The sequence below is a fragment of the Mycteria americana genome (assembly GCF_035582795.1).
Source record: "Mycteria americana isolate JAX WOST 10 ecotype Jacksonville Zoo and Gardens chromosome Z unlocalized genomic scaffold, USCA_MyAme_1.0 Scaffold_18, whole genome shotgun sequence".
Lineage (NCBI taxonomy): Eukaryota > Metazoa > Chordata > Aves > Ciconiiformes > Ciconiidae > Mycteria > Mycteria americana.
In genome coordinates, this window is record NW_027445436.1 from 829,997 (window position 1) to 853,012 (window position 23,016).

At 43.7% G+C, this 23,016-nt stretch overlaps 2 long non-coding RNA genes across 3 annotated transcripts in view; one reads left to right on the forward strand and one right to left on the reverse strand.

Annotated features, from left to right (window-relative positions):
* The window catches only part of LOC142402955 (uncharacterized), a 904,242-nt gene that overhangs the window by 700,830 nt on the left and 180,396 nt on the right, over positions 1-23,016 (reverse strand). The window contains exons 1-2 of one of the 2 annotated variants that reach the window (XR_012773533.1): positions 17,046-17,177; positions 11,648-12,235 (exon numbers count right to left, since the gene is read on the reverse strand). This is a non-coding gene — a long non-coding RNA (uncharacterized LOC142402955). Of the gene's footprint in view, positions 1-11,647; positions 12,236-17,045; positions 17,178-23,016 lie in introns of those variants that run through there. The other variant, XR_012773534.1, reaches the window with a different exon arrangement.
* On the forward strand, positions 1,053-22,770 carry LOC142402956 (uncharacterized). The gene is made up of 3 exons (XR_012773535.1): positions 1,053-1,322; positions 18,885-19,015; positions 21,226-22,770. It is a non-coding gene; the product is annotated as an uncharacterized LOC142402956 (long non-coding RNA).

A 23,016-nucleotide genomic window follows, 5' to 3' on the forward strand; every position in this document is an offset into this window, starting at 1 on the left:
TTGCATGGTATTTAAGTGTAAGCTGCCAGGCCAAAGGTTTTGGAACTCAAAACAACTTAACATTAGTGTTTTCCACATCAGATCACAGAGTAAATTCATTGAACAGGATATTCACAGAAACAACTACAAAGAAACTTCATTGTAGTCAGGGGAAATTATTGTAAAATCTTAAATGAATATTCACAGATAGTTGTGCTTGGGTTTTTTTCCCTGCAATACTTGGCCAGGTTAAGTGATCAGCTTCTCAAATTAGAAAGCAGATCTTTCACATTCCTCTGTGAAAGCTTGATGAGTTTAGGTCCTGGTCCAGAAGACACAGTGGGAATCAAATCCAGCCAAAAATGTCTCAATCCTTGATCCAGTAGCAGCCTGATCTTCATTATTGAAAGGGTCTTTTTCAAAATACAGATAACATTGTCAGCATCCTGAAATGGGAATGCTGAACACCTTACTGATGCTGCTTGGCCAATGAAGCTGTTATGAGTTCATATAAGCGATGAACAAAAATGTCCCTCCTAATACCATCAGATCAGCATTAATCTATTTTAATTACAAATCTCTGCTGGGAAATCAATGGGAGCACTTTTGTAGCCTTTTATTGTACAACAAAACCCAAAGAGGTTGATTAGGTGGAGTGAGCCCAGCGGAGGGCCACCAGGATGCTCAGGGGCTGGAGCACCTGCCCTGCAAGGGGAGCCTGAGGGTCAGGGCTGCTTCAGCCTGGAGAAGGGAAGGCTTTGGGGGCACCTCAGAGCAGCCTATGGGCAGGTCACTGAGAAGGCAGAGCCAGGCTCTCCACACCATTGCAAGGCAGCAGGACAAGAGATGGTGGGCCTAAGCTGAAATGGAAGCCTGCATTATATATAAAGAGAAATCTTTTTCCCCATGGGGACAGTCCAGAGTGGAGCAGGTTGCCCAGAGAGGCTGTGTGGTCTGCATTCTTCGAGCTTTTCAAGGCCAGGCTGGAGAAAGCCCTGAGCCACATGGTCTGACTTTCTTCCTGCTGCTGCTTTGAGCAGGCATTTGCACTAGGGACCTTCTGCCATCTCTTCCAGGCTGGTCTGACTCATGCTGTGACACATGCATGCCATACTTTTCTGTATCTCAAAAGTTCCCATTTTAATTAAATGTTCTCTCTCACAAGCTAAGAAGCTAATTTAAGCTGTTTTATCGAGTACTGTGGACAGACATTCTTTTATCACTGTTTTTTTCTATGTACCTCTGATTATCCAACATGCTCTTCTTTAGGTGCATCAGTGTGAGCAGTCTTCGAAAGCCAAATGGATCTCTGGGCACAACAGAGCCGATACCGCATATGCAAGGTTGGTACAGTCTGTATTTGCATTTGTAGTTAGGTCGAGTGAATGTTTCTTCTTCTATGATTTAATTTGCTCAGATTGGGGGTTATTTCGGTGAGGACTGAAGGGGAAATTCAAATTGTAACTGCTCAGCAGTGGTAATTTGTGACTGAGGAATGATCTGGCATGGAGGGCAAGAAGGCCCAACTGCAAGAAGGGGTTAAACTGGCTGGAAGCAGGAATGCCAGAGACAGAATGACTCCCTGCAAGGGAGTGAAGTTTCCCTTGGTGATGAGATATGAAACAGCCTCAGCATTGTCTTGTAGCCATCCTGGAATACAAGAGCTCAGGGGCCCAAGCTCAGGGGCCACCTTTGGGCAGCAGAGCTGGGCTGGGGGATAGGCCCAGGGCCTGGCTGAGGTGCCCCATGCAACCACTCTCATGATTGGTACTGGTGCAAGAGTATATAAGGAATATGCTTGTGACACATCTTTGCAGACTCCATGTAGAACCGCTTATGGTGGTAGGGCTCTGCCCAATGCATTGTTCATTAATTTTTTTTTTTTATATTTAAGCACAAATGTGTGTTTAATTTGCCTCGAGGGGTACCATAAAAATTCCCCAACAGAATTCTGCTGTGCATATCTGCTGTCTGCTGATTTCTCAAATGCATTGTACCTTATTTACAGTCTTCTGCTGCTATCATGCAAACTTTCTGTATAATTGAGTTTTTTTCATGTTTTAGCTCATTGCTTAGGTTATGAGCAACCTGCTGTGCACTGGAGCTCTAGAATCTATAGCTGATGGTTTTTCAAATTTCAGGGAACATTTTTCCCTATTATCTTATAAGAAACATTCCAACTCATTAGCCAGTTCATGTGCTTTGAAGATATTTTAGAGCATTCATTTTTCAGTTGTGACTTTGTAAAGAACAAAGTTAAGTACATGTTACCAACATTCAAGACTTCAAGCCACTCAATAAATGAAATCAGCTGTCTGGCAAGACTTGTTTTCCATAAAATCACATCGACTCAAGTTAATTATTGTCTTCCTCTAATTCTTTATCAATTAAACTCCTACGATAGATTTGATAGACTCTACCTAATAGCAGCCAACGAAGATTCAATGAATAAGCTGTTTCTCCAACTACAACTAAAGAGCATTGACTCAGGAAAAAGGAAGAAGGAAGGCAAGGAGCACGGAAAAGGCAGAAATCTGGGGGTAAGGCCAAAAAGGCCTTGACTTTTGAGATTAGCTGTATCTTCCTCTTGTCTGCAGAGCAAAAACCTTCACTGTTTGGGCAGAATAAAGAGTAGCAGTGGCAAATATGTTGCTATGGCAGGTGTAATATGGCTCATTTTCTGTGGGCTGAATCTCCTACAACTGATTAATTGATTTCCCACTATTTTGCCTGAGATTGCTATCAAATTAAGCCACCATCTGTCATTCTGTTTGCTCCTGCTGAAGCGTGGACAATGTTGCAGCTCTTCCAATCATCAGGTATTTTCTCTGGCCTCTCCTAAAATTTATCTTCTATAGAAAATCAATTGTTTAGAATCTTCCTCAGTAAATTTATTTCATGACTTATGAAAAAGTTATCTGGCCCTGTTGACTCAAGTGTTTATCCCCTATATATAGCTTGGTGTGCTGCTTTGGTTACTGCTAGCCTGGGAATCATTTCATCATTGTAATAAAAATGCTTCATCTAGTACTTCGTCTTGCCTTTTTCCAGAAATAGAGCAGTAAATGACTGTAGAAAGGCTGTTACTAATGAGGTAGAAAAAACTGTTCAGTAAATGGGTGCCCATCTTGCTTTCATTATTTTTTTTCTTTTTTCTTAAAACACTTAAATGGAAGTTGCTTTGTTCTTTGCCCTGCCTGCCATGGATTTTTATCTAACATCATTAACTGTTCAGGAGGGATAGGCAGGCGAGGTGGAGGTGTTGCACTATTGTTGCGTTAAGAGTTACTGTCCCATACAAATAGGAGTCTGAGGAGTGGCTGGGGGGGGAAACCCTCCCGTTGAGTCACGAGGTTCAGACAGGACCCCCTTGCTTTCTAAACTCCTTCTCAGAGAGGAGTCTAGGTGCGGCTAGGTCCAGTCCTAGTCTCAGACTTGGTCAACGGTTTATTTTCTAAGGACTGTGTGTGTAGCCACTTATTAGTTCAGGGCTTTCGCTAAGGCGACAGCATTAATTTTTACACCCCCCCCAGTCTGGTCGTGTTGAAGGAACTATCATGGCCAGAGCAGTGAAGAGTGCAGTTTATTAGAGCAACAGACACACAGATTCTTTGGATTACCGGTGATAAATTAACTGTCTGCAAAGCACATGCAAATACCAAGAATATGAGTATGAATAACATGGCCGGACACAAACATGTATATAACACGGCCGGACACAACACGTATATCAAGAATATGAGTAACACGGCCGGACACAAACGCGTTAAAAGATAATAAAGCGACTCTCTATATATAGAGAGATTTCTAAGTTTCCCGGGGAGGCACTTGGTATAACCAAGTGTTTGACTCTTACCCAAAGGCGTCCCGATGGGGGGGAAGAGAGGCTCAGCCCGTCGACTGATCCCAAACGTCAGAGTGGTACATGATGGTGTCTTCCCTAACATTCTCTCTCTCTTAAGCCATTTTATACTATCTTTCACCTTTCGGGTGGAGCTTGAGTGACTCTAGTCATACATACCTTTGTTTAGGATTGGTGTAAAGTTTTCTCGCTTCGCTTTTAAAGGTATAAGCTAGGAAAATTCAGTGCGCAAGCTCAGTGAGGGGTGGTCGCACCTTGGAGGCGGGTAGCTTTTGGGATGGAGGTGTGTTTTGGTATTATAATGATGTTATAATGAGCAAAGTTCACCAAAAGGACAGCATTTTGTCAAAAACGTGGCAGGCTGTTGGCCCAGGGTAGTAAATATGCAGCTTATCAGTTCCATGACACCTTTAAGTTCCCCTATTATTGCAGAGCCTGGCCGTGGCATCTCCACACCGCTCCACCCTCTGGGCAGCGCCTCTTAGAGTCAGCACACCAAGTTCCCCTGGTGTTACCAACATCTAAGGTTGCAGGCCTAGGGAACTCCCATGGAATGGATTCCTTACATGTCAGCCGCATTCCACCTGGGGAGCTTCTTCAATGCTGTGCCTTACCTAAAAGTGTGAATATAAGTTCTAATTTTTAAGTCACCTCAGCAATTATCCCACAAATATATGTAAGGGAGAGGTTTGATTGTACAGCCCTTACAGTTAGTGATGATATGGTTGAGAGCCTCTGAGTGAGGATTAGGGGGAAGGCAAACAAAGGAGATGTTGTAGTGGGTGTCTACTACCAATCGCCCAGCCAGGATGATAGCACTGATGAGTTATTCTATAGGCAATTAGGAGAAATTTCAGGATCGGTAGCCCTTGTCCTTATGGGAGATTTCAACTTCCCAGACATCAACTGGGAATATCATACTGCTGTGACGAGCAGGTCTGGGAAATTCTTAAAGTTTGTAGGAGATAACTTCTTGTCACGGGTACTCAGTGAGCCAACTAGGAAAGATGCCCTCCTAGACTTGCTGTTTGTGAATAGAGAAGGACTCGTGGGGGATGTGATAGTAGGTGGCTGTCTTGGCCACAGTGATCATGAAATAGTTGAGTTTAAAATTTTCAGTGTAATAAGAAAAAAGGACAGAAGAGTTGCTACCCTGGACTTCAGGAGAGCAAACTTTAAGCTAATCAGGGAGCTATTTAGCAATGTCCCCTGGGAATCTGTTTTTGAGGCCTTAGGAGTCCACGAGTGCTGGTCAGTCTTTAAGAATCACCTTTTAGAAGCACAGGAGCAGGCAATCCCAGTGTGTTGAAAGTCAAGGAAGCAGGGCAGAAGACCAGCTTGGCTGAACAGGGAACTCCTTGTGGAGCTCAAGAGGAAAAAGAAATTGTATGATCTCTGGAAGCAAGGTCAGGCTTTGCAGGAAGATTACAGAGCCATGGTTTGTATATGCAGGGAGAAGACATGAAAGGCCAAAGCTCGATTAGAGTTGAAACTGGCCAGTGTTGTGTCAGATAACAAGAAGGGCTTTTTTAAGTATATTAATAGCAAGAGGAGGTCTAAAGAAAACATCGGACCAATATTTGTTGAAGATGGTCACCTGACTAATAGGGATGAAGAAAAAGTGGAGGCATTCAATGCTTTTTTTGGCCTAAGTCTTTAATAATACTGATAGACCTTGGGCTGCCCAGTCCTCTGAGTCAGAGGACCACGACTGCAGGAACAGTGACAATCTAGATAGATTGGAGCATTGGGCTATGATTAATGGGATGAAATTTAATAAGAACAAATGCCCGATTCTGTACCTAGGATGGAGTAACGCCAGGCACAAGTACAAATTGGGAGAGGAGTGGCTGGAGAGCAGCCCTGCAGAGAGGGATCTGGGGGTGCTGGTTGACAGCAGGCTCAATAGGAGTCAGCAGTGTGCCCTGGCAGCCAAGAGGGCAAACTGCATTCTGGGGTGCATCAAACACAGTATAACCAGCTGGTCAGAGGAGGTGATTATCCCGCTGTATTTAGCGTTGGTGCAGCCTCACCTTGAGTACTGTGTGCAGTGCTGGGCCCCACAATTTAAGAAGGCTGTTAAGGTCCTTGAATGTGTCCGGAGGAGGGCAACAAGGCTGGTGAAAGGGCTGGAAGGCATGTCCTATGAGGAGCGGCTAAGGACTCTGGGGTTGTCTGGTTTGGAGAAAAGGAGGCTGAGGAGCGACCTCATTGCTCTCTACAGCTTCCTGAGGAGGGGAAGTGGAGAGGGAGGTGCTGATCTCTTCTCCCTGGTATCCAGTGACAGGACGCATGGGAATGGTTCAAGGCTGCATCAGGGGAGGTTCAGACTGGACATTAGGAAGTGTTTCTTTACTGAGAGGGTGGTCAAACACTGGAACAGGCTTCCTAGAGAGGTGGTTGATGCCCCAACCTGTCAGTGTTTAAGAGGCATTTGGACAATGCCCTTAATAACATGCTTTAACTTTTGGTCAGCCCTGAAGTGGTCAGGCAGTTGGACTAGATGATCGTTGTAGGTCCCTTCCGCCTGAACTATTCTATTCTATTCTATCCTATTCTATTTCCAGTAAGAGTAAGTTATGGGTGGGAATGAAATGTTGACATGAGGGAGTGCTTGCTTGCTTTTTGTAAGCCACAGGTGTTAGCTCTTTCATCTGAAAAGCACCTAAAAAGCATTGGCTTGAGGAGACTGATGCATAAACAGCTTTCATTTGCAAAATCTCAGCTTCCAAAGCAAATTTCACCTTAACTAAAACAGTAATTTTTTTCAGGAAAATAGTGCTATCTGTCATGATTGCATTTGGCAAGGCTTTACAGTTGTTATTTAGAAACACAGTGTTTGCTAACATGATACAATCATAGATGCAAATCTCTCTGCTTTGAAGAGGAAATAGCTCTGAAATGGCAAATGAAGTTTTGCAAATTTTGGTAACTACTTTAACAGTGAATTATTACTGAAAATATTTTTTGCTATGCAATTACTCTGTTTTCCATGAGAACTCCTGCTGAGGCAGCTCAGGGACAGCAGATGCAGTGGTACCACTTTTGTAAGCTAAGGCAAAGCCTCAGTAAAGTATTAACACACAGCTGCAGCTGTCACCTAAGCGCTGACTGATTTAAAATAGATTATTCTTCGCAGAGTGAACTGAGATGCTTAGATTATTTGACTGATTTCCATTTCTATTATAATCTCATGTTTGTTCACTCTTGCCTCCTGTGTGATGCTAGGGATAGGTATTCGGGCTTCAGAGTTTTCCCTCAGGCCCCTCTGTATATTTTGCATACAAGAGTTGGCACTGTAGTTTGGTTTGTTGCTTGGAGACAGCTGCAGGGACACACAGTGGCATAAATCACACCTGACTGTTGCTAAGGAAATAAGACCATCTCCTGCTTTTCCTTCAGGCCTTGTAATAAGAGAGGCAATCAAAATTCGTATTCAGGATATTTAAAATATTGCTTTAATTTAACAGAAGTGAAAAGGAAACTACATAATGCACATCTGTAACAGCTTTCCTGGCGAACAAATATTGCATTTTCTTTCTTCTGGAGGTGATTACTGGAAGCACAGGATTCAAACACTTTGTGTGATGGAGGAGAATAATTAGACACAATCTGGATTTGGGGCATAAAAACTCAATACAATTTTTGGAGGCTTTTTAAACTTGCAGAGCAGTGCCTGCTGTTCACCCTAATGGAGTTTCAAAGAAAAAAACAAGAAATTTTTGCTACCAAAAGCTTGACTGTAAAAGTGAAAATTGGACTTGAGAAGTTATTTTTTCCTTCAGGAAGACCATAAAAGAATTTAATTTGTCAAGCTAATGAAGAATCGCAGATGCATACTTCAGTTGTCCTTGACAAAATGCTCGTTAAAGAGTTAGCTAAGAAAATATATTTGGGGAACAACAGAGAATCTGTGAACACATTTCTCAGTCTCTCCCAGCTTTCCCTTAGGCTTCTTTCCTGAGAGGAAACTGGGAAGAGGTGCGAGTGTGAAGGCTGGTCGGATGGACCTATTGCTGCTGCTGGTCCCTCAGAGCAGTGGGAAGTAGCTGGGCATCCTCTGTTCTGAATTATTCTTTCCCCTTGGTGAAAGCAGCATGCAAATAGCTCCCTTTTTATAAAGACAACTTCACAATGTGCAGCATATGTTATTTTGCCCTTTTTTAAAGAAGACAAACTTTCTTATCTTTTATCCTTTGCAAAATCCATGTAAGACCCTAATCAGCACGGCATACCAAATCTATGTGTTGCATAGTGTTGGAAAAAAAGTTCATCACTACAGGGAAACAAATCCTTTGAAATTTTACTCTTGAGAGGTATTAAGAGATTTGGAGGTACCTAAACATTTAGAGTCCATTACTAGTATTGGCACTGATTTACAGGTCTCATAATTATTTCTTTACTTCTCATTTATTTATTTTGATTTGTACAACCAATAAAGGAAGAACCTATCCCTATCCCTAGGCACTCCTCATAACTTTTAAGATAAGCATCTTAAACTTCCCAAGCTTTACCAGACAAAGCACCAGCAACAATATTTATTCCCTCTTATGAATATTTTAAAGACCCCAGCTTAAACGCCCACCATTTCTCCTTCTGAGAAGTTTTGCCTTCAAAATTCAGGAAACAGAGATGGTCTTTGTAGGCTTGACCTTCCTTTAGGCAAAACAAAAATATCAAACAATACAAAACTTTCCCAGCAATTCCTCCCCTCTGATGCAGGGCAAGGCTGATGGCTGATGGTGCAAGAGGCTGGTCCTGGTGGTGTCTGGTGGAGGGTCAGGTGGGTGGCGGGTCCCACAGCTTTCCCCACCATGGGGGACTTGAGAGCTGTGGGAGCCACTGAGGCAAACAGTAGAAATGCCAAAGCAAAAACCCGTCCAGGATTTCACATGCACATTTAACCACCCGAATACTAGTATGGTAACTATTCCTTCAGGTTATTAATTTGTATTGCATTAGTGAGTAGAGGTCCCTATTAGCATGTCAACTATGAAAAACACATGAGCTGAAGAATTTACTACTATAGTAAAGAAAGTGAATTGCAAGGAGAGGGCAAAGTGAGGAAACAGCGAGGGTCAGGGTAGTATGTAGCGTTGCCAGAGTGTCTGCCTAACCATTGCAAGGTGTTTTGTAGGTGCTCTGCTGTAAGTGGATTAAAAGGAGAATTTAAAAGAAATTACTGTTCTTTCTCCTGCCCTCATCTCTCACAGACACAGGCAGTTTTAGCAGAGAGATTAATTGCCTTTTCATACTTATATTTTAAAATATTTTCTTTATTAATTGTGTGTATATGAAATGCTAGAAGTTCCTTCTATATAGCAAGACTTCCTTTTTTCAAGGACTGGATGTACAGTAAAAGGACATTCAGATTATTCCAGTATACTTTTGTGAGGATTTTTTTTTCCCGAAGGTATTATTCTTTGGTCAGCAAACCATTTATCTACTGCTGGCGCACACACAACTTCTGAAATCCTTTGCTCTCATATTTTTCTTAATTATTCTTTTTCATTGTCCTACAGCTCCTCTCTGTGCAGCAGAAAGAAGGTGGCACTTCAAACCAATCTCATCTGAACTTCTCTAACTTGCTGAAAGTTGCTCAAACAGCTTCTCCCAATAAAGAGAATTTCTAGAATATTTTATAGTGAGAAGTACTGGAGAACAGAGTTGAGGTGGTGACTAATAGATATTCTTCTTCTTAGTGTTGAAATCCCTCTAGTGCGGGTGATGCACCATGTCCCAGACAGACTTCCAACTTGAAGTGTGCATGCATGAAACACATTTCTCAAAATGGCTTTGCTTTTCCTGGAGGCAGTAGGGTTTCAAAGTATTTCATTTGGCCTCTGGGATGCCTTTAGTTTGGATGATTAAGGATATCTGTCTCCACACAGGTTAAGAAAATTTTCTACCTGGGATCCCAAGTTTGTTTCCAGGGAAGAAGAACAATACAGAAGATCAGTGCGTATTTCTGATTCTCATTTGCAATGGAAAAAGTAGCTCCTGCTTTTCCTTCTCTTTCCATAAAACCGTGGTTGTTTAGCCAACGTTGTGACTTGCAAAACTTGCTATATGCCAGGGAAAGCCAAAACAGTGCTCATGAAGGCTGGCTCTCTTGCATTCAGTGCCGAGCCTCCCATCGACTTCAAAGAGGCAAGGATTTTACCCACTGTGTCTCCTCAGTCTGTGCATGATTCAAGTTGTTTATCATCCAGACCATTCACAAACCTCCCGCTGCCGCTTCTCTTTCAGCAGTGGAAAATTCTTCCAAAAATGAAAGTCTAAAAATGGGACCGAGTTTTGCTGGCTTTTTCACTTCATATGGTTAGTGAAATAACACATCAACGCTCCTGTTTTTCAGGTGGCATATGCTTAACATAACAGTGAGGAGACATTATCAGTCTATCTTTACAATTTAGCTGCTGCTGAATATGCTGTATCATTTCCACACAGAGATTTTCAACAAAATACTTATGCCCTGAATCAATATACATTTTCTTTCGTTCGTAAATATGTATTGTCTGATTTTGATGTGCTTATATATGAACACTTGCATAAATCTGTTGATTTACATAGAACTGTATCTCACCACACTTCAACCCAGAAAGAATATTGTTAAAACAAAAGGCTACTTAAAAATCTTCAGATTTAACCTAGCACTTAAAATTACACTAATTAAGCCTTGAATCCAAAAAACAGGTGCTGAAACCCTCTTTGTTAGACTACGACCATATATAGGTGCTTCAGTGGATCAAGGCCTTATTCTGATTTCCAAGCTACTGCATCCAATGAAAAATAGTTAAAAATGGGTAAAACAGGAAAACACTGTTAAAATACTGGCAGGCTGTGAGGAGCACAGTATTAAAGCTGCAACCTGTATGAGCTGCTGAAGGTGTGTAGCACTTGCAGTGCATTGAAGAGTGGTTTGCAGGCTTTCCCACGTGCTCAAGAGCAGCAGGAGGAGGCTGGTCAGAGCCAGACTGCACCTTCTGCCCTTTGCATTAGTTTAAGGTGCTTGTGGGTTATGTGGGGAGAAGTCTCTGATGACCTTTTGAACCCTGGTCTTTCCCAAGAGAATTAGGCAAATATTTTACAGCTTAGCAGTTAAAACGTGACTTTATAATGCAGAAACTAATGAGTTTTAATCTTAAGGGGACTGTACTTTTATGAGGAATTCCTCATATCTTTTATTCGCTCGGTGTCATACGGATCATTACATTTTCAAACTTAATTATCTTTATAATCCAGAGCTGCACTGCATTTAATTAAACTGTTTTTAACAATTTTTCATTCTGGTAGCAAGTTGTGATGCACAGCAATTAGGGCCCAATCCTGCGGGCAGAAAATTCTTTCGGAAACTGATGCCTGATTTCTAAGCTCTAGCTAGAAATATTTACAGCCTTTTGGAATGGTTCATTAGGTACAGTGTGGTCAGGCAATTAAGGTCTTAGGTGCATAATTTAATTTGCCATGTAGGTCAAGGGTGAGGCAGCAATTCAAAGCAGAGAGAAGCAGAGCCGAGTCCACAGGAATTGGGAAGAGCCAGATTGTAGCGGATTGATGCATGGACTCCAATAGAGGGTAAATCGAAGACCCTTTATTGAAATATTACATGGCTCATATACTTTCTAATTGTTTGTACATGCGCTACTGAGAGAACTCCTATTGGTCTACATGTCTTGTCCACGTGCCCCCCATGCGTCCCTTCAGCTAATACGATTGGCTATCTCCCTGCAACCCTGCAGTTCCTTCCCCCACAACAAAAGTGTTCCAGATGCACTGTCTCCTTTTTTTGGACATGACCCGGACCCTCAGTACTTCAATCTTGTTAACCCTTTCACTCCTGCAATGCCTAATTCCTCCTCAATTCCCCCTTTTTGTTTTTCAACAACATATATTTTTTGCACCATTTTCTGCAACATTCCTTGGACACATGACAACAAGCAAGGTAAAAACAGCAAGATACATAAAAATATACCGATAACCAATAACCCAGTTTTTAATAATGATTCAAGCCACCCACTTATCTCAATCCTCAAAGCAGGCGCTAACATTACTGGTGGTAGAATTACATTTACCTGCAGCTAGCACTCCACTTGCTTCTTTTTGTATTAACCCTACCTCGTCTATAGACAATCCTACAAGACATGTATGGAATGGTTGTTCCGGTTGTTCCATGGATACACAAAAAGCAGTTTGATTCAGCGTTCGCACTAAAGACACCCATATGTTGCTACTGTTCCAGGTTATCGTTGACATGGGGTTCGCTGCTGTTATGGTCGTCAGCGTCAGCAGTCCCCATGTCATTAGCAAGGGCAGGCTTGTCGGTGTCTTCATGATTCGCTTTTTCAAGGGCCGGTCTTACATATCGAGCGGGGATCCAGCGTGGTCCTTGCTCTGTGGAGACACAAGCATATCCTCGACCCCATGTTATTAATGTATAAGGTCCTTCCCATTGTCCCGATTGTAGAGACCGCACCCACACTTTAACATCCTTGCTAGATACATCTATCCTATCGGTCGAACCAAAACTTAAAAAATGTCGAACAATTGGTGGTCGCTGTTCCACTGCGGTCTCCCTAATATCTAAATAATTTAAGGTATAAATGGTTTTCCATAACCATACTTGGGGGCTTTCTCCCACCGTTCCCCCTTTTTGTTTTTCAAGCATATGTTTTAGGGTTTGGTGACTGCGTTCAACAATAGCCTGGCCTTGTGGGGAATGTGGAATGCCTGTTACATGTACTACACCCCATAGCTGTAAAAAGCGTTGGGTTTTCTGGCTAATGTACCCGGGCCCGTTATCTGTTTTGATAGTAGATGGCACCCCCAGGGCTGCGAAAGCTGCAGTCCAGTGTCGAATGACATCTTTTGCTTTTTCTCCAGATTCTGCAGTTGCCCATAAAGCGCCCGAGTAAGTATCGATAGAAACGTGCACCCATTTTTGTCTCCCAAATTCAGCTATATGAGTGACATCTGTCTGCCATAATTGTAATGCGTAGAGACCTCGCGGATTTACCCCCGTTTGGCGGACGGCAGCAAAAGGTTGACAATCAGGGCACGCACGTACAGTGGCGCGGGCTGTATCCCAAGAGAGGCCGAATTGTTTTCTTAGTGCTTTAGCTGACTGGTGAAAAAACTCATGGGATAGCTGGGCTTGTTTTATAGTTTGTGGTACTGGGGTTGCCCAAACTGGAGCGGTCAAGCGATCTGCTCTACGGTTACCTTCCGCAATAAAACCTGGTAGATTTGTATGGCTCCTGGTGTGTAGTACATAAAAATCGTTTTGTCTACGATTTAACTCATACCATAATTGTTTAAATAAAGAGAACAGCTGTTCGTTATTAACATGTTTTAACCATGCTTTCTCTAATCGTTGGACTACCCCGCATACGTATTGTGAATCAGTCACTATATTCAATGGTTCACTCCATCTTTGGAATGCTTTTATGACTGCTACTAATGCCACTATTTGAGGAGTGCCTTGGACCACATGGACCTCTTCCTTCCAATGTCCCTCTTCTTTCCAAACTATGACTGCTCAGCCCATTTTTCCTGACCCATCGGTAAACACAGTAATTCCAGAGACTGGTACAGGGCTGCATCTGGGTCGAGCAACTATTTCAATGTCTTTAAATGCCATAAATAATTTATGAGCTGGCATGTGGATGCTAAGTGTTCCCGCATAGCCTAGCAAAGCAGTTTGTAACGGTATGCTATTAGCTAAGCTCCAGTCCAAATGTTCTTTCGTCAATGGAATGTAAATCGTATGCACTTCCTCACCTCGTAACTGTACAGCATGTTTCCGCCCTTTACGGATTAACATCGCAAACATTTCCACTCTGGTAGTAATAGTTTTCACAGGCTGATATGGCAAAAACACCCATTCTATCAAAAGCAAAGGATCATTATTGGTTGCTACCCATTGCCGCAGTAGAGCTAACGGCTGGGTAATAGTGTTAATGATATAGAGCTGGAGGCCGTATCCGTCATGCACGCGATGGGCTTGTCGTGACTGTATTGCTTGTTCGATGTGAGCCAAGGCCTCCTTCGCTTCGGGAGTCAGTATACGTTTGGAATCTAGTGCGGGATCACCTCTTAATAAATCAAAGAGAGGTTGTAGTGTATCATTTGTGATTCCCAGCAAGGGTCGAACCCAATTAATGGCGCCAAGTATTCTTTGTACATCGTTTAGAGTGCTGACTTCCCACTTCAAGGCCACTCTCTGAGGTTCAACAGCGTATTCCATGATTTTCCACCCTAAGTAACGCCAGGGGAGTTCCTTTTGCACCTTCTCAGGTGCCACTTGTAATCCAAATTTCTGTAATGCTTGAACTGCGTCTTTTACTACTAACTGTATATTGTCTACAGAAGCTCCAGCGATGAGTATATCATCCATATAATGATATATTAGTATTTGTGGGTATTGTTCTCAAACCCCAGAGAGTGCTCTTGCGACATATACTTGACATATCGTGGGACTATTTTTCATGCCTTGAGGCAAGACCGTCCAGTGATATCGTTGCATGGGTTCGCTGTTGTTAATTGAGGGAACCGAAAAAGCAAATCGAGGGCAGTCTTGGGCCGCTAAAGGAATTGTAAAAAAGCAATCCTTCAAGTCCATCACTATTATTGGCCAATTCGCAGGAATCATAGTAGGAGAAGGGAGTCCCGGCTGCAAAGCCCCCATGCTTTCGATCACTGCATTGATTTGCCTCAAGTCATGTAACAATCGCCATTTACCGCTTTTTTTCTTTATAACAAACACAGGGGTATTCCATGGACTTGTAGTTGGAACAATGTGACCTTGTTGTAACTGTTCTTGCACTAAATCATTCAGAGCGCGGATCTTTTCGTTTGTGAGGGGCCACTGATCCACCCAGACAGGCTCGTTAGTGAGCCATTGTAGTGGAATGGTAGGCTGTGGTTCAGTGACCCCCATTAAAAATTTTGTGTACCGATAGTGACTCCCCAGGAGCAGAGAACATCTCGCCCCCAGAGAATCAGCGGCATGGCAACAACAAAAGGGCGAGTAGTTGAGACCTGGCCTTCAGGCCCAATGACTTGTATCATATATACGCTTTGATATGAAGTGGTGGTCCCTCCAATACCAGATAGGGCAGAGGCAACTTCTTTTATTGGCCATCCTTGGGGCCATTTTGCTTTTGAAATTACTGTAACATCCGCTCCGGTATCTATCATGCCCTGTAGTTTGATAGTTCTAGGCGTCCCTTGGCCATTACTTAAAGTACATGTTAACATAGGCCGTTGTGACTGTACTGTTTGGGCCCATAAGATCAAGGGCGTTCCTGTGGAGCCAAAGCCACCTTTTCCTCTTTTAACTGAGTCTGTCACTGGAACTTGACTTCTAAACGGTACAAGCTGTGCTATCCGGCTGCCTTTTGGAATGACAACTGGAGGAGAGGGAGTCCATATCATTGCTTGTATCTGGCCCTCATAATCTGCATCGACGACTCCAGGGAGCACAAAGAGTCCTTTCAAAGTCACACTAGAACGTCCCAATAACAAAGCACTTAAACCACCCCCCAGGGGTCCCCTTGCATTCAATGGCACTCGGTGCACGGTCTGGTCTTCTATTATTATTTCAGCATCTGTGGCGACATCCATTCCGGTGCTTCCTGCAGTTCGGCCTTGGAGGCCATTGCTGTTGTCATGGCTTGCCGAGGCACTTGTGTCTGTGCACGCCGCCGGCTCGCGCTGGTTCGGAAGTTTCCCTGAATTGGTTTGCCATCTTTATCCCATTTGGAACGGCACTGATTAGCATAGTGACGCCCCTTCCCACATCGGGGGCAAACTCCAGGTCCCGAGTTTGGAATTTGGTTTATGTTTGGGCAATTGCGCTTAAAATGTCCTGTCTTCCCACACCTAAAACAGGCTCTATTATCAAATCTCAAGGCTGCGAATGCGGAGGCCATGGCTTGAGCCTGATGTTCGAATGACCCAACCTTTTGACAGGCCTCCATCATTTCTACCATGTTGGGATTGCGTAAGGTCTGTAACACCCTTTTACAATCTACACTTGCATTTTCTACGGCTAGCTTCATTAACAACACTTCCCTTGCTGCTTCATTTTCAACTTGTTTCTCTATTGCTTCTTTCAGCTTATCTATAAATGACATAAATGATTCAGCTATCCCCTGCTTTATAGAGACAAATGATTGAGTAGCCTTCCCTGTATCGGGAGTTTTCAGCAGAGCTTGGTATGCCAACTGGCGAGACTGCTGCAGAATAGCAGGGTTCAATCTAGCCTGTAATTGCGGTGTCTGTACTGGTGCTTCCCCCATCAGCTGCGGTATTCCTGCGCCCCGCAAGGGGTCGCCATCCGGCCGTTCAGAATTAGTTATGGCGGCCATCTCACAGGCAGTCCGCCAATGTGCGTCAAACATTACCTTTTGTGTAGGGGTAAATATTAACATGGATATCTGTTTAATATCATACGGGGTCAGTTCATAATTAAAAAACACGGTATTCAATAAACTCTGTACATATGGTGACCCAAGACCATAATCCATAACATTTTTTCGCAGTTCTTTCACTAGTCCAAACGGCAACCCCTGCCATTCTGCCTGCCCCTGAGCGTCTCGAATCACAGGACACGCTATGAGAGCAGCAATAGCATGATCGCCGCTTTTTTCTGCTTGTTGCCGCAACTCCTGCCAATGTTTCCTTGGATCATAATCTGTTTCAACACATTCAAAGTCCCCTCTATTTTTCTCCTTGTACGGGTCCTCTGCAAACGACGAATCCATATTCATAGGTGACGGTGGTGGTGGAAAATCGGGCGAGGGAGGTGCAGTGGGCGCTAGTTCGTTAGCTGTGGCAGCCGCCGCTTCTTTTTGTCTTTCTCTTAAAGTGGCTGCTGCAGCGGCAGCTGTTACAGTGCGATCTGCCTTCAGTTGCTTTAACGAGTCTGTAACTAAGCGCCGTGTTGTTAACAAGCCCGTGGCACTGGAGTCCCCCCTGGTAGCCGCGTACCATAAAACCTGTCCAGCTGTTTCCCATGTACATGTTTCAAATACCTCAGTCAATTCTGGAGCTACACCTCGGCCTTTAAGCCAGGCGAGCAGCATGCGCAGTTGCGTCTCATCATACTTAATGCCGCGCTTTTCTAATATCTTCTTAAACACAGTTACCACCGAGTTTTCTTCTGCAGACATTGTTGCCCCCATTGTCCCTGGCTGCTCACCTGATCTGGGTGATTACTTTGTCCGGACTCTTCAGCTCTCCAACCGCTGATTATACGTTCAGCCAGGCTCCGCTACCGGTCGCTCTTTCCCGCGATTCTGTCCCGCAGACTTCAAGTTTCTGTCCCACAGACTTCAAGTCTCCTGTTCAGGCGCCATTTGTAGCGGATTGATGCACGGACTCCGATCGAGGGGTAAATCGAAGACCCTTTATTGAAATATTACATGGCTTATATACTTTCTAATTGTTTACACACGCGCTACTGAGAGAACTCCTATTGGTCTACATGTCTTGTCCACGCGCCCCCCATGCGTCCCTTCAGCTAATACGATTGGCTATCTCCCTGCAACCCTGCAGTTCCTTCCCCCACAACAAAAGTGTTCCAGATGCACTGTCTCCTTTTTTTGGACATGACCCGGACCCTCAGTACTTCAATCTTGTTAACCCTTTCACTCCCGCAATGCCTAATTCCTCCTCACTGTTCAATATTTTCATCGATGACATTGACAGCGAGATCAAGTGCACCCTCAGGAAGTTTGCAGATGACACCAAGCTGAGTGGTGCAGTTGACATGCCAGAAGTACGGGATGTCATCCAGAGGGACCTGGACAAGCTGGAGAAGTGGGCCTGTATGAACCTCATGAGGTTCTCAAGAGCAGCCCTGCGGAAAAGGACTTGGGGGTACTGATGGATGAAAAGCTGGACATGAGCCGGCAATGTGCGCTCGCAGCCCAGAAGGCCAACCGTAGCCTGGGCTGCATCAAAAGAAGCGTGGCCAGCAGGTCGAGGGAGGTGATTCTGCCACTCTGCTCTGGTGAGACCTCACCTGGGGTACTGCGTCCATCTCTAACCCTCAGCATAAGAAAGACATGGAGCTGTTGGAGCGAGTCCTTAGGAGGGCCATGAAAATGATCCGAGGGCTGGAGCACCTGTCCTATGAGGACAGGCTGAGAGAGTTGGGGTTGTTCAGCCTGGAGAAGAGAAGGCTGCGGGGAGACCTTATAGCAGCCTTCCAGTACTTAAAGGGGGCCTATAGGAAAGATGGGGACAGATCTTTTAGCAAGGCCTGTTGTGACAGGACAAGGAGCAATGGTTTTAAACTAAGGGAGGGCAGATTTAGACTGGATTTAAGAAAGAAATTTTTTACAATGAGGGTGGTGAAGCACTGGAACGGGTTGCCCAGAGAGGTAGTGGAGGCCCCATCCCTGGAAACATTCAAGGTCAGGTTGGACGGGGCTCTGAGCAACCTGATCTAGTTAAAGATGTCCCTATTCATTGCAGGGGGGTTGGACTAGATGACCTGTAAAGGTCCCTTCCAATCCAAAGCATTCTATGATTCTATGATTCTATGATTCTATGATTCTATGATTATATGTGGCTGTCGAAAAGCAGAAGTGTAACTGATGTATTACTAGTCTAGTTAGTAAACCATGAAGAACCGCTTGGATCTGCCAAAAAGGTAGGAAACTAGGGGAAAGGTAATTCCGGCAGGGAGAGATCGCAACCGCCGACTCACGGACCACCTACCCCAATTATACCACCGACTCAAATGATGAGGTTGAAGAACAACGACTAAGCATGCGTACTAATTTACATGCTAGGCGAGGAGATTTTAACCAATCATTTAATAGGAGAATACTGCATATGTATTCGGAAGTTGAATATGTTAATGCTTTGTGTATAAATAACTGTTAACTTGAAAGCTGGGTGTGCTGTTTTGGGTCAGGTACCCATATCTGTGCAAATATGCAATAAAATACCTCTGCTCTGTGTGTATATTGGCATTTTGCACACCGGGTAAACAAACCCTGATTTTTGGGACAACATTTTGGCACCACAGATGGGACAGCGCTGACAGCCTTGCCCAGTTCGTCTTGCCATACCCGACACAGGGATTAGAGCTGAGTGGACTCCAGCACGCACCAACCTGTTGATCAGGGACTCCATCAGCTCCTCTCCTGCAGTCGGGCGGTAAGCGACACAATGGTTCAACGCTATTGGAAAAGAGGTATTTTTCTGATCAAGGGAAAAAGGAAAAGTCCTTTTGGGAAGTAGCCTGCATCTGGGGACATTTTGTCCCATCCGGGCTCTGCATAAGGCGTATCAGACAGAGATATGCAGCAGCAGGAGGAGCATACTGTTTCTACACTCTGTTTTGGTGGTGGGAGACATCCCCCACTCTGTTCTGGGTCTGAATAGTGTAGGAAATGTCAGATTATCAGTACCGATATGGGCAGCACTACTTCTCAGGAGACTCCCCTTTGTTCTCCCTCTAGGATGCATCCTGAAAAACTGGAATAAATTTGGAGGGGACCCCATGACAAAAGATAAATTAAAATGATATTGTAATCAATGGTGGCCATAATATCAATTGGATGATGGTGAAAAATGTCCTGAAAATGGTTCTATTAAGTATAATACTATATTACAATTGATGTTATTCTGTCGAAGGACTGAAAAATGGGATGAAATACCTTAAGTAGATTTGTTCTGTGCCTTAAGAAACAATTGGGAAGTTAGAAAAAGTTGTGGATTTGTGGATTCTAAATATCAAAATGGTATCTATTTGGTCAAGAAAAAGGATAGCAATTCTTGTTGTACAAGCTGTAAAACAAAAAGGAATGGTACAGAGGAAAATGATGAGGAAGCTTTTTTGGAATATTTGTTTACTACAGAGGAAAGAAGAACAGTTGTAGAAAAGGCTAAAGAAGGAGTAACCCAGGAACATGGAGTGCCTAACATAGATACCTATCTCCCAAGGGGGGGATCCCTGGTGGGATCCAAATACTGGTGGAGGGTTACAGAAAATAAAAGAATACCAAAAATCTATTCTATGTGGAATCCAGCATGGAATCCAGAAACCACAGAATTGGGCAAAACTGTATGAAATATGACAGGGAGATAAAGAACCACCATCTGTCTTCTATGAAAAATTATGTGAAGCAGCTCGGAAGTGGACTAATTTGGACCCTGAGGATGAGAATAATTCTAGACTTCTTAATGTGTTGTTCATTGGTCAGGCAGCACCTGACATTAGAAAGAAATTACAGAAAGTGGATGGTGCTGATGGTATGACAATATCCCAATTGTTATCAACTGCTTACAAAGTTTATAATAACCGGGATGAAGTAGAGGAAAAGGAAAAACAAAAGAAATAAAAATTACAAGCTTCCTTGTTGGCCACCTTGTCAGAAGGACAAGGAAGAGGCAGAGGAAGAGGCAGAGGAAATTTTAAAGGAGGATTTCGAGGTAGAGGAGGAAATTGTGGAAATACTGGGGAAGGTCATAGTAATATTCCTTTAGGAACAAATCAGTGTGCATACTGTAAGCAAGAGGGCCACTGGAAAAAAGATTGTCCACAGAAAAAAGGAACAGAGGCAGCTGCCGAGGTATTGGCAGAGATAGGATTAGATTGAAGGGGACCGCAGGAATTTATTAAAGTTTCCTCAGCTGATCCTCTGGTTCCAGTAAAGCTGGGGAATGAAACAATAGATTTTTTAATAGATAGTGGAGCAACTCACTCGGTACTTACTGATTGTAAAGGACCTTAAGAAAAATTAAGACTAGTGTAATTAGTGCCACTGGGAAAGAGACTTTAAGGTCATTCTTACAACCAATGGAGTGTACAATTGGAAATACTACGGTAACTCGCTCATTTCTTTATATGCCAGAGTGCCCCTTGCCATTGTTGGGGCGAGATTTGCTATGCAAGTTAAATGCACAAATAACTTTTAATGAAAATTTGGTACAGCTGCACATTCCCCCAGAAAACACCTGGAAAGCACAAATGTGTCTGCTGACTCAAGGTGAAAAGGATGAAGAAGTATTGAATGCAGTGATCCCACTGGTATGGGCATCAGGGAAACCGGGATGAGCAAAAGGCGTTACCCCAATAAAAATTGAGTTGAAATCTGGAGCCCAACCGGTAAGAAAGAAACAATACCCTATCAGATTAGAGGCGTGGAAAGGACTGGAATCACTCACTAACTCCTTTTAGAACATGGGCTATTATGGGAGTGTCAATCAGAACTGAATACTCCCATTTTGCCAGTAAGAAAGCCTAATTCTCAATACTATAGGTTGGTACAGGATTAACGCTCAAACAGTTGATGTCCACCCTGTGGTGCCAAACCTGTATATTTTACTTGCTTCCATCCCTGAAAATAATATATATTTTACAGTTCTAGATTTAAAAGATGCTTTCTTTTGTGTTCCGGTGGATGAACAGAGTCAGCTCATCTTTGCTTTTGAATGGGAAAGCCCGACCACAGGACGAAAGACTCAACTATGTTGGACTGTACTACCACAAGGATTCAAAAATAGCCCAACGTTATTTGGTAACGTATTGGTAAAAGAATTGGAACAATGGCAAGGTAATAATAGACATGTAACCTTGTTGCAATATGTTGATGATTTATTAATTGGCTCAAGCAATTACGGTGAATGTTTGGAAGCTACAATTAGTTTGCTGCTCAAAAAAAAAAAAAAAAAAAAGGCACAAATAGCAAAAGATAGAGTTCGATACCTGGGATTTGAAATCACTCAGGGACAGAGGAAATTGAGCACAGAACGGAAGGAGGCAATTTGTAGAATTGCTGTACCTACATCAAAAAAACAACTGAGAGGATTCTTGGGTATGGCTGGATGGTGTCAGTTGTGGATTCCTAATTTTGGACTGATCGCGAAACCACTATATGCTGCCATCGTGGGTCCGGAGGGACTATTTGAATGGACTGCTGAATGTCAAAAGGGTTTTGAGTAAATCAAGAAAAGACTTATGGAAGCTCCTGCATTAGGACTTCCAAATTTAGAAAAACCCTTTCAGCTGTATGTGCATGAGAGGCAACAGGTGGCTTTAGGAGTCCTAACTCAAATGTTGGGAAGTTGGAAGAGACCTGTGGGGTATTTCTCTAAACAATTAGATGAAGTCTGTAAAGGATGGCCTGCTTGTCTGAGAGCTGTTGCTGCAGCAGTGATCTTAATTGAAGAGGCCAGGACACTGACCTTGGGACAACCCATGACCGTGTTTGTACCCCATGCTGTGATCTCTCTCCTAGAAAACAAGGGACACCATTGGATTTCTCCTAGCAGACTGGCTAAATACTAGGCAGTTCTGCTGGAGTAGGATGATGTTACCCTTTCAATATCTGCCACATTAAATCCTACTACCGATCTCAGAACAAGATGAATTACAACATGAGTGTCTGACAACAATCGAACAAGTTTATTCCAGCGGACCAGATTTACAGGATACTCCTCTTTCTGTTTTTTATTTAGAATTATATACAGATGGAAGCAGTTTCATGTCTGGAGGAAAGCAATGTGCTGGATATGCAATAGTGACCAGAAACCATGTTTTGGAAGCCGAATCTTCACCTTATAACACTTCAGCCCAGAAGGCGGAATTGATTGCTCTAACTCGAGCTCTAGAAATGAGTACCGGGAAAAAGGCTGATATTTTCACAGATTCAAAATATGCCTTTGGAGTTGCCCATGTTCAAGGGGCAATTTGGAAAGGGGACTTTTAAACTCACAAGGAAAACAACTTCTAATCCCCGAAAGGACAATGGAATTTGTATGTTGTGCTAACAGTTCAAAGGGGGAAAAGAAAACAGTAGGAGGAAATGCAGCGAAGCCTCCAAGGCGAGCAGCTCTGAGACAGAGGACCGCGTCGGGGGACCGTTGCTGGATCGGCTAAACCGCGGCAAAATCGCGCAGGGAAGGGAGGAAAAAGAAAAAAAAAAAGGGGGGGAGCACGGAGGGAGAGGGCTACCGCAGCCACGCCCCGGCCCCTGAGCAGGAAGGCGGGAGCTCCTGACGAGGGCCCGGCTCTGACTCAGCGCGGGCGGGGACAAGAGTGACGGGGCCAATTCCCCTCCCGTACAAGAGCAGCCCCCAGGGAGCGCGAGCGACCAGGGTGTGGCGCGTCAATTTGCACGGCAGTTCGTGTAGGTGAAGGCAAAGGCACCTAC